Here is a 12662-nt window from a genome sequence, read left to right as displayed (position 1 = left end):
AATTGTTCTAGAGTTACTCATTAAGTTAGTTACTCAATTCTAGAGAGTGTGCGGGTATGTGAGTACCCAATTTAAATTTCTTGAGTGTGTTTTATATTGTTATGCTGAGGTAAGGAGAGGTTTAGGTTGATCCATCTGAAATGGATCAAAGGTCCACTGTCTAATAAAAAACTAGCTATATGGATTGTTCCGACCCTGTTTTTAACGGCGTTCGCGTGTTTTAGGTATTTTGAGACCTAAGTATGGGGCCGTTCTAATTTTCTAGAGTGGGGGTATTTTGGTAGTGGCCTTTAAGCTGTAACAAAGGTTTTAGTCTCATGTCGCAAGTGAACCGAATTGGCTCCGACCGTTCGAGGTAGAAAAACACAAAAGATAGTATCCCTGACTCTTGAGCCAATGGTAATAGGGCCTATTTTTTTTAACCTCATATGTGACTTAAGTAGGCGACTGTTGCAGACTCGAGACTGTAACCTCGGTTACTATGATACTTTTGACCTTCTGATTATATTTAGAAAAAGATGTTTAATGGAGAAAATTAGCTGTTTTGAGTGATTAGGAGCGTTAATAATTCAATTGAACGATTTGATAGGGGTCAGCTTTTCTTTTCATTTTAACAAAGGTTCATTAGTAAAGACACGTCCCGACCTTGAAATTAAGCGGCAACTAAAAAGCCGCAAAAATCAAAGCATAGAGGTACGAGCTATAAAGAAAAGTATTGAAGTCATATTCAAGGATTTTTACGGAAGAACACTCTGAGTTGTAACGATTGTACAGCTACAATTGTTACGGGCCAATTCCCGAGAATCAGGAGGGCAATTAGGAGGATTTTCTTACACTTCCTGGTCGACAAGAAGACAGCTCTTTGACCGGATTCAGGAAATCGGAAGAGTTTCAGTGAGAGACTGCAAATTGCATTTTTAACAAGTTTTAGCTTCACGGAATGGCCTGAATTGAATTTAAATTAACATCAAAGTCATTTTCAAATAGAAAGAAGCTAAGAATTCAGGGACAGGGCTGATCTTTATTCAATGCACAAGGTGATTTTTATCTACTGAACAAAATTATTATTAATATGATAATAATGTCGTAGCCCTGATTTTTTGAGTGACGTCGTGGTCTGGGGATACTAACGCTTAACCATGAGCTCACTATTTTAGCATTCAACTAATTAAATTGCGCGGTTAGGCCAATAGCTTTATATTTGCGCCAGTCGGTCATATTTGGAACTTTTATCTTGATTATGGGAGAAATAAAAATTTTTGAAAATTTAGAATTCGCCATATCATGCTCAAGTTTGTCGCAGCAACTGAAAAAATCCTCGATCAAGTTAGCAAAGTTGTACAGGTGCCCGAGTGTGGGGCGTTTTAAGGCTTTCAGGTAGCTTGTCATATCAGCGGACCATTGGGGGACCTGACCGGAAGAGGTGCCCAGCGAAGTGGTAAACTGGATCAAAAGAAGGTTCCACCACTCACCACCCAAAAGAAGGTTGGGTGTACTCATCTTTCTTTTTTTCATCAATTTTTCTCGCTAAATTTTTTTTTAAATTTCGAATACATTTTTATCGGCTTTTGACGAATAGGTGATCACAAGACACTAGCTAACAAGTCGTGTGTCGACTTTCATCGGATTGATAAGGGGAGGCAATTTCAGGGGGGCTAGTAGGTAAATTTTTTGGTTAGTAAGATTGGGTTTTGGGGAGATTTTTTCTAAAACTAGAGCTCAAGTGGTGGAACCAGGGACAGTGATCTAGGTGTCTCAACACTATAGAACAAGAGATCCGACTATCCCGAAACTAAAGAACGAGAGATCCGACTGTCCCAAAACAGAAGAGATCCGACTGTCCAACACTTGGACGGAGGGTCTTGGGACAGTGCGAAGTGTCCCAACACTTGAGTGGGAGGTCTTGGAACAGTGCTAAATATCCCAACACTTGAGTGGAAGGTCTTGGGACAGTGCTAAGTGTCCCAACACTTGAGTGGGAGGTCTTGGGACAGTGCGAAGTGTCCCAACACTTGAACAGGGAGGTCTTGGGACAGTGCGAAGTGTCCCAACGCTTGAGTGAGGGGTCTTGGGACAGTACGAAGTTTCCCAACACTAGAGCAGAGAGTCATGGGACAGTGCGAGGTGTCCGAACGCTTGAGTGAGGGGTCTTGGGACAGTACGAAGTTTCCCAACACTAGAGCAGAGAGTCATGGGACAGTGCGAGGTGTCCCAACACTTGAGTGGGAGGTCTTGGGACAGTGCGAAGTATCCCAACACTTGGACGAAGGGTCTTGGGACAGTGCTAAGTGTCCCAACACTTGAGTGGGAGGCCTTGGGACAGTGCGAAGTGTCCCAACACTTGAGTGGGAGGTCTTGGACAGTGCGAAGTGTCCCAACACTTGTACAGAGAGGTCATGGGACAGTGCGAAGTGTCCCAACACTTGAGTGAGAGGTCTTCGGATAGTACTAGGTCCAACAATAGAACAAAGAGGTCTTGGGACAGTGCGAGGTGTCCCAGCACCTGAACCAAAAGTCTTGGGACAGTGTTAAGCGTCCCGACCCTATAACGAAGAGGTCATGGGACAGTGCGAGGTGTCCCAACACTTGAGCATAGGGTACTAAGAGAGTTAGAAGACGTCCTGGGATAGTGTGAAGTGACCCAACACTTGGGTAAAAGCACCAAGAACACTCAGAATGACCAAAAACAGCTAAGAGTCCACACTATTAGGATTACGAACTCGAATGATTTTTTCATACAAGAATTAGGAAAAAAATTTTTAAATTTTTTTTTTTCAAATTTTAGAATAGGAACTTCTAAATATTGAAATTGTAAATGAAGAAATTTGTAAATAAAAATCATGAAGCGAAGTAGGGTACCGATAGCAGAAAACAGACTACCAAAACATAGGCAGAATCATAATTTGTCACAACGGAAAGCAACACTATCGAATCCGAAAGTAAGGAGAAAAAACATTTCAGTGAACATGGTCAATACAAAATGCGTGAAGGAACACAAAACGAAAGAAAGCGCTGTGGATGGACCAACGGTACCTGCTGTAGAAATTGATATTGAGACACCAGATCAGAGTGTTGACGAGGTGGAAAGGAAGACAACGGAACCAACACCAATGCCGAATGCGGAAGAACAGGAAAAGAAGACGATATTAATTTCACCAATTGATTCTGTAGAGGACACAACAGGCAACACACCGGAAACGATAAAAGACGATTCTCAAACAAAAAGAACGTCGTTCACAGAGAGGATTGCAGCAATGGTCGGATTGAAACCAAAAGAAAAAGAGGAGGTGGTACCGACGAACGATAAAAGCAAAACATTCGGAACAGTTTCCGCAATAACAACAGAATCCAATCCGAGAATCCACACAACTGCTTCAACCTGGCAAGGGTGACGGAAGAAAAGCTACAGCAGATGTCAGACAAGGTAGAGGCTACCGACAAAGAGCGAAAGCCACATATCAAAAAGGATATGAAGGAAATGAAGCAATGGTACGACACTGTGAACGAAAAGTTGTGGAATCTAGAGACGAGATTGGAAACAATGAGCAATGACCAAGCTGAAAGTTCTTCTGCCATACAGTCGAAACTGGATGCTCTCTTGAGAAACTCTACAGCGCAAGACAAACTGGTAGCAGATAGACCACAAGGCACCAGAGTCGACTTCATAGAACCGCAACGGAATAAACGGGAGTCTACACCGTTACCCCGGGTTGCAACGAGCACAGGGGCTGGGGGTCCAAGACCATCATGAAGCGTGGAACCTCAAACACTACCAATGCACCAGAGGACTCCAGTACGAACACTAATGTAGCACCTGACGCCATGACATGGGCAAGCACCTGGGAAATGATGAACAGGTTACTGGAAGCGATCGCGACAAGGAACACTGAATCGAGTGAAAGAGGAAGTGGTAAATCCAGGAAGACGTTCAAGAAATCAAAAGAGTTTAAAGACGACTCGGATGGCTGCATTGACACATGGGTAGAAGTCATGAGACTACATTTAGAACAGGACAACTTGAATGACGAAAGGCAGGCCTGCAGAGCAATACTGAGCAATCTAGAGGGCACAGCGTTGAAATGTGTAGTAGCAAAGAAGGAAGAGGAACGTGATACGAAGACAAGATCTTCGAAAAACTGTTGAACCGTTTCAGATCAGGAATGAAGGGCCACCAAGATATGATGAGATTTGAAAAAAGAAGACAGAGGGACGACGAGTCAATCGATCGGTTCCTGGATGATCTTGAGAGCTTGAGAAGAATGAGTGATCCGGAAAAATCAACAAACAGAAGAAATTTCAGCATCGCCTCAAAGTTTATCGACGGGGTAAAAAGTGACGAATTGAGAACGATGTTGGCGACGTATTAAACACTTTCAAAAGATAATGCACCAACCCCAGAAGAGATGAGACAAAAATCTAGAGAGTAGATCTTGATGAAACCAAAAAAGTACCCGTACTCAGAAGGCATGAATATGCAAGGGGGAAGCCAACCAAAAAGGTTGTCATCGTACAAGCCTAGAGATGATATGGATAAACGTAGGTCATGCGCAAATTGGGGAACAGCGGATCATCACGTAGCGGATCGCACGACATACAAACAAGGCATGCAAAGTCTGGGATACGCGCCGGATGAAGTAGATATGAGCCAAACGGAGAAACATGAGTTTTATAGTGGCTTAATCGTCAAGATAGGCGCAAGGTGCTTCTTCTGTAATCAGTAGGGACATTTCAGGATGGACTGTCTGTTATTTTGGGAGGCTGTGAAGAATCAAAATCATCCTAAACACAAGTTAGCACTGGCTGCGGTACAGAATACGAGGAACAGACAAGCCGAAATCGATTTGAAGATCACGGAGGCAGCGGCGAGTGGGGAATTATCGACAAAAACTGTGAAAGCTGTAACGCAACTCAAAACTGCCATGGAGGCTGAGCATTTTAGGATATAGGTGTAATTTTGGATAAGCGAATACCCACCGTTTTGAGGAAACGTTTTTACTTGAGCAGAGCTTGGAAACAGTTTCTACGGTTTTCTCTCAAGAGTTTTAGCACCCATCGCGCTTAAGGTAATTTTCGGCTTAAGAGGGGGGCTAAATAGGGGGAGGTTAGAAGGGGGCTGGTTAAGATAGAGGTTGGCGACTGCAAATTGTAAAAAGGGGGGACACATTATAGAAACTACACAATCGATATCGTCAATTTAGTTTCAAAGATCCAGAGTCTAGAACGATTGATCTTTAGATCCAGAACAAGAGTCGCAACGCGAGGATATCCAAATTTAAGATCAAATTAAGAAAGGTAGCCTGGTCGGATCGGGTGGGGGGATTGGGAATACACAGTTTATAGAACCCAAAAGGAGGATGCCCCATAAGATCGCTAATAGGGGGGAGGAAAACGCGTGACAGTCAGGTACCAGACATTTTTTTGAAAAGACGACATTGGTCGCCTTTGAGATTTGGGTGTACTCATCTTTCTGTTTTTCATCAATTTTTCTCGCTAAATTTTTTTTTAAGTTTTCGGATCTAATTTTATCGGCTTTTGACGAATAGGTGATCACAAGACACTAGCTAACAAGTCGTGTGTCGACTTGCATCGGATTGATAAAAGGAGGTAATTTCAGGGGGGCTAGTAGGTAAAATTTTTGGTTAGTAAGATTGGGTTTTGGGGAGATTTTTTTAAAAACTAGAGCTCAAGTGGTGGAACCAGGGACAGTGATCTAAGTGTCCCAACACTAAAAAATAAGAGATCCGACTATCCTGACACTAAAGAACGAGAGATCCGACTGTCCCAAAACAGAAGAGATCCGACTGTCCCAACACTTGGACGAAGGGTCTTGGGACAGTGCGAAGTGAGCCAACACTTGATTGAGAGGTCTTGGGACAGTGCTAAGTGTCACGCCACTTGAGTGGGAGGTCTTGGGATAGTGCCAGTTGTCCCAGCACTTGAACAGGGAGGTCTTGGGACAGTGCGAAGTGTCCCAACGCTTGATTGAGGGGTCTTGGGACAGTGCGAAGTGTCCCAACACTTGGACGAAGGGTCTTGGGACAATGCTAAGTGTCCCAACACTTGAGTGGGAGGTCTTGGGACAGTGCGAAGTGTCCGAACCCTTGAATGGGAGACTTGGGACAGTGCTAAGTTTGCCAACACTAGAGCAGGTAGTCTTGAGACAGTGCGAGGTGTCCCAACACTTGAGTGGGAGGTCTTGGGACAATGCGAAGTGTCCCAACTCTTGAGTGGGAGGTCTTGGGACAGTGCGAAGTGTCCCAACACTTGGACGTAGGGTCTTGGGAAAATGCTAAGTGTCCCAACACTTGAGTGGGAGGTCTTGGAACAGTGCGAAGTGTCCCAACACTTGAGTGGGAGGTCTTGTGACCGTGCGAAGTGTCCCAACACTTAAACAGGGAGGTCTTGGTACAGTGCGAAGTGTCCCAACACTTAAGTGAGAGGTCTTGGGACAGTACGAAGTGTCCCAACACTAGAACAAAGAGGTCTTGCGACAGTGCGAAGTGTCCCAACACTGGGACGAAAGGTCTTGGGACAGTACGAAGTGTCCCAACACTTGAGCAGGAGGTCTTCGGACCTTACGAGGCGTCCCAACACTGGAACAAAAAGTCTTACGACAGTGTTAAATGTCCCGACGCTATAGCAAAGAGGTCATGGGACAGTGCGAGGTGTCCCAACATTTCAGCATATGGTCCTCAGAGAGTTAGAAGACGCCCTGGGATAGTGTGAAGTGTCCCAACACTTGAGTAAAAGCACCAGGAACCAGTCAGAATGACCAAAAACAGCTAAAAGTCCACACTATTAAGATTACGAACTCGAATGATTTGTTCTTACAAGAATTATGAAAATTTTTAAAATTTTTTAAAAAAAAATTTTTAAATAGGAACTTCTAAATATTAGTATTGTAAATAAAGACATTTGTAAATAAAAATCATGAAGCGAAGTAGGGTACCGATAGCAGAAAAAATACAACCAAAACAAAAGCAGAATCATAACTTGTCACAACGGAAAGCAACACTATTGAATCCGAAGGTGATGAGAAAGAACATTTCAGTGAACATGGTCAATACAAGATGCGTGAAGGAACACAAAAACGAAAGAAAGCGCTGTGGATGGAACAACGGTACCTGCTATAGAAATCGATCTTGAGACACCAAATCAGAGTGTTGACGAGGTGGAAAGGAAGACAACGGAATCAACACCAATGCCGAATGCGGAAGAACAGTAAAAGAAGACGATACTATTTTCACCAATTGATATTGCAGAGGACACAAAAGGCAACACACCGGAAACGATAAAAGACGATTCTCCAACAAAAAGAACGTCGTTCACAGAGAGGATTGCAGCAATGGTCGGAATGAAACCAAAAGAGAAAGAGGAGATGGTACCAACAACCGATAAAAGCAAAACATTCGGAACAGTTTCCGCAATAACAACAGAGGCCAAACAAGACGAGGAGCAGGTCAAACGTGGGGCGACAGCTAACCATAAAAAAACAACTTCTTTTGAGCTGGGTGACTTGATGGCAAAGTTGGAGCAAATCGACAAGAAATTGAAGTGCAGCGAAAAGGATCGACAGGTGCCAAAAAAGGAAATACGATACAACAAAAACGAGAATCCAGACAACTGCTTCAACCTGGCAAGGGCGACGGAAGAAAAGCTACAACATATGTCAGAAAAGGTAGAGGCTACCGACAGAGAGCGAAAGAAACATATCAAAAAGGATATGCAGGAAATGAAGCAACGGTACGACACTGTGAACGAAAAGTTGTGGAATCTAGAGACGAAATGGACACAGTGAGCAAAGACCAAGCTGAAAGTTCTTGTGCCATACAGTCCAAACTGGATGCTCTCTTGAGAAACTCTACAGCGCAAGACAAACTGGTAGCAGATAGACCACAAGGCACCAGAGTCGACTTCATAGAATTGCAACGGAATAAACGGGAGTCTACACCGTTACCCCGGATTGCAACGGGCACAGGGGCAGGGGGTCCAAGACAATCATGAAGGGTGGAACCTCAAACACTACGAATGCACCAGAGGACTCCAGTACAAACACTAATGTAGCACTTGACGCCATGACATGGGCAAGCACCTGGGAAATGATGAACAGGACACTGGAAGCGTTCGCGACAAGGAACACTGAATCGAGTGAAAGAGGAATTGGTAAATCCAGGAAGACCTTCGAGAAACCAAAAGAGTTTAAAGACGACTCGGATGGCTGCATTGACACATGGGTAGAAATCATGAGACTACATTTAGAACAGGACAACTTGAATGACGAAAGGTAGGCCTGCAGAGAAATACTGAGAAATCTAGAGGGCACAGCGTTGAAATGCGTAGTAGCCAAAAAGGAAGAGGGACGTGATACGGCAGACAAGATCTTTGAAATACTTTTGAACCGATTCGGATCAAGAATGAAGGGCAACCAAGCTATGATGAGATTTGAAAAAAGAAGACAGAAGGACGACGAGTCAATCGATCGGTTCGTGGAAGATCTTGAGAGCTTGAGAAGAAGAGTGATCCGGAAGAAACAACAAACAGGAGAAATTTCAGCATCGCCTCCAAATTTATCGACTGGGTAAAAAGCGACGACTTAAGAACGATGTTGGCGACGTATTATACACTTTCAAAGGATAATGCACCAACTCCAGAAGAGATGAGACAAAAGTCTAGGGAGTACATGTTGATGAAACCAAAAAAGTACCCGTACTCAGAAGGCAGGAATATGCAAGGGGGAGGCCAACCACAAGGTCGTCATGGTACAAGCCTAGAGATGATATGGATAAACGTAGGTCATGCGCAAATTGCGAATCAGTGGATCATCATGTAGCGGATTGCACGACATACAAACAAGGCATGAAAAGTCTGGGATACGCGCTGGATGAAGAAGATATGAGCCAAACGGAGGAACATGAGTTTTATAGTGGCTTAATCATCAAGATAGGCGCAAGGTGCTTCTTTTGTAATCAAGAGTGACATTTCAGGATGGACTGTCCGTTATTTTGGGAGGCTGTGAAGAATCAAAATCATCCCAAACACACGTTAGCACTGGCTGGCGCTACAGAATACGAGGAACAGACAAGCCGAAATCTATTTGAAGATCACGGAGGCAGCGAGTGGGGAATTATTGACAAAAACTGTGAAAACTGTAACGCATGTCAAAACTGCCATGGAGGCTGAGGCTGGGAATTCACTAGATATAAACATTGAGAAAGCAGCTGCAGAGGCAATCAACAAAGTGAAGCAAGACTTGGCGACAAAAGATATCGAGGAATGACTGAAGCAGGAGATAGAGAAGCAGAGATTGGATGAGACACTTTGCAGAACGATCCCAGTGCCAGAAGCCACAGGGAGCGTAACACACGGTTGTAATTGCAACACTCTAAGAATGGTGACGGGAAAACCATTTGGCATAACGAAAACTGGAGCGAGAATAATGTCGATAATCACATTGGGCGGTCACGAAATAACAAGAAACCTGAGTGAACCGAGCGATCAGAGGATAATGCACATTGATGTGTACGCATATTACCTGAGTGAAAAAGCCCGCAAACAACTTCTAGAGCCGTGAGGGCACTACTCACAAGAGGTAGCAGCAAATCAGTTCGCGTCGACAATAGGTATACGGAAGCCTATGGTCCACATGAGGTAATGCTAAACATAGATGGAATAAACATCTACACGAAGACCATGATAACATGTGATGAAGACCTAGCCTGACAAATCTACGTGGGTCGAGAAGAACTAAAAGTGAGATCGATTGGACACTGTGCCATGTTAGAAGAAGACGCGATGCATATCGGGACGGAAGCAGACGTATCTGCACACGTACTAGACATAAGCAGAAAAACGACTCAACTGCGTGGGTTACTGGACACAGGAGCGGTCTTGAGCGTCATACCAAGCGAAACATGGAAGAAGAGGATGGGCTTCGACAAAGACGACTTGATAGACTCGAGAATACGACTGTCGGCAGCAAACAAAGGGGCCCTGCGGGTACTAGGCAGGACACCAATAATAGCCCTAAACTTGGGGGAACGCAACTTGTGGATGAGCTTTCTCGTGGTGGAGAATCTAGATGAGTCTGACCAATTCATTTTAGGCAGAGACTCCATCACGAATTTCGATGTAACAATTGATCTAAACAATGCGATGTTCAGGATTCGGAACCCGGAAAAGAAGTACGTAATTAAACCGGTAAATTTGATAATGGCGAATGAGAGTAAAGCACCTGTATTCTTGATTAGGAGGGTAAGGCTGAAAGCAAACGAAGCGACAATAGTAAGCTTGCGGATGAAAAAGTATAATGAACTAAGTGACAATAAACAAGTATGCATAGTCCCAAATCCAAATAGTCAAAGTGCTGCTATTTTAGGAAGACCCTTCTCGATTACCAAGAGTGGCCTCTGCGTCAGTGTCTTGTTGAATACTCTTGATATACCTATCACAATCCAGAGGGGAAAGAAATTGGGATACGCTCTTCCTGTGAAAACTCGATATGAAATGACTGAAAATGTAAAAGAAAATGAAGTTCGTGATTGCCCGAATCATAGGGATAAGATTTGTATCTTGAGAAGATTGAAGAAAATAAAATATTCATCAGGTCTTTTGAAATCGCTTAAGTCAGAGACAGACGATGGACTTTAGAGCTGTTCGAGTTTTCCGGAAAGACCAATACTAGAGTAATTAGAAGCGGATAAACCGGTTTTTCCAGAGATAGAGCACTTGAGGGGTAAGGTGATGGACGAACAGCTTGAAGCCATCAAGGACGTACTAGATCGGAACGAGGACGTTTTTTCAAAACATAAGGCAGACATTGGATGTTGTAACTTCGTTGAGCACGAAATAGAGCTTGAGGAGTCGGCGGTACCACACAGGGAGAAGGCGAGGCGTATGACCCCTAACAAATCGGATGCATGAAGAAAAGAGATAGAAACCCTACTAGAGTATGATATGATAGAACCATCCAAATCACCGTACCTAGGATTTATCAGAGCCTCTCGAAATTAGGGGGATGGTGGATAAACATGGCATCAGACCAGATCCAGACGCAGTAAAAGCGGTGTTAACTTGGAAATCACCTAAAACGGAGCATCAACTGATGAGCTTCTTGGATTTTGCGAAATATGACAGGGAATTCATTAACGGCTATGCGGACAAAGTAAACCCGATGAGGCACAAAGACAAGAAATTCACGTGGAACAACGCAGCAGAAGAGTCATTCCAAAGAATAAAGAAGGAGTTGTGTGATGCACCTGTGCTAGGTATGCCAACGGAAAAAGGAGTGAAACGGAAGACAGTCTTGAGACCGATAGCATACGGGAGCAAAGTTTTGAGTGATACAGAGATGAAGTACGGGGCACCCAAGGCAGAAATGTTTGCGGTGGTCACCTTTGTAGAGAAATACAGGGCGTACCTAGGTAGCGAACCATTCAAGTTACGGGTCGACAATAGAGCACTCAGCTGGTTGAAAACGTACTCAATGGATTAGAGCTACATTGGGAGATGAATAGTTCGCTATGATGGCTTCAATATGATCATTGAACGCAGAACAAGGGACAAACATCAAAATGCCGATAGCTTGAGAAAGAATACGGAATTCTACGAGAGACAGGAACAAAGGGAGGCAAACAAGCCAGTAATCAAAGATGGCCTCTCTTTTATGGACAAAGAAACGTACGACAGGCTTCCACTCACGAGGTGGCTCGACAAGTCAGTTAAACCGATAGAGGATTATCCCGAACTACCAGAGGAGCGCCCAGAGAGAACAATCTTGAAGAGAAACCGAGGGATGCCAATGGAAGTAAAGCTCAAGTCAAAACTAGTGAGGGAAACACTAAAGGCAAAAGGCTACGATCTCAATCAAGTAGAGACGGGAAGTGCGAAGATAGGTGAGGACTTGAGGGGATTACTTGAGAATCTAGCAGACGATAAACCATTAACCTAGAACACTGATAAAGACGAACCAGAAGTCTCAATACTGAGAAGAAATGAGGCAGCGTATGGCGAGTACTCGTTGAAAGAAAAGCAACTTGATGACAAGGTTTTTGTGCAGTCACTAGTTGAGAAAATCCCGGAAGAGATGCTAGGGCAGACTATGGCTCGAAAGAAGACAGTGACATCTAGGGAAGAGGCCAAACACCTTGGATTGGGTCAAGAGTCCGGGGAGTGGCCCACATCAGAAGAAGATGCTGAAGAAGAGAAGATGATCTGGAGGAAGACAGTTACAAGATCTTGAGCCAGTTCTACAAGGAGAGAAAACACTTACTCTATCACACAGCTGATGGTGTGGTAGCCTGTCGAAGAAAAGATGAGGAGAAGATATTACACAAGCATAATCTCATCATACTACCACAGTACTATCAGACGGTGCAAGACAAGGTGCAACAAAGAATACTTCACAGGTTCGATTGGCCAGGATTGAGGAAAGCTTGCGAGAGATTGGTGAACGCATGCCTGGCATGTTTACAAGTGAAAAACCCAGGAAAAATGAAGTTCCCACTCAAGTCCGTAGAGAGCTCGGAATTTAACGAAGTCGTGCAGATAGACCATCAGAAGAGCTGCATGATCAACTCGGGATATAATCAAATACTGGTCATAATAGACCACTTTACGAAGTTGGCAGAAGCGGTGCCATGTCGAACAGCCTCAGCGGAGGAGAC

At 44.0% G+C, this 12662-nt stretch overlaps 1 protein-coding gene across 2 annotated transcripts in view; it reads right to left on the bottom strand.

Moving 5' to 3' along the window:
• LOC134848315 (lysosome membrane protein 2-like) overlaps nt 1-12662 on the bottom strand; it is a 146340-nt gene that overhangs the window by 58547 nt on the left and 75131 nt on the right. The window lies entirely within an intron of this gene.

This window comes from Symsagittifera roscoffensis, chromosome 6, assembly GCF_963678635.1.
Source record: "Symsagittifera roscoffensis chromosome 6, txSymRosc1.1, whole genome shotgun sequence".
Lineage (NCBI taxonomy): Eukaryota > Metazoa > Xenacoelomorpha > Acoela > Convolutidae > Symsagittifera > Symsagittifera roscoffensis.
The sequence above is the reverse complement of the archived record's forward strand: the minus strand, read 5'-3'. Positions and strand labels throughout refer to the sequence as shown.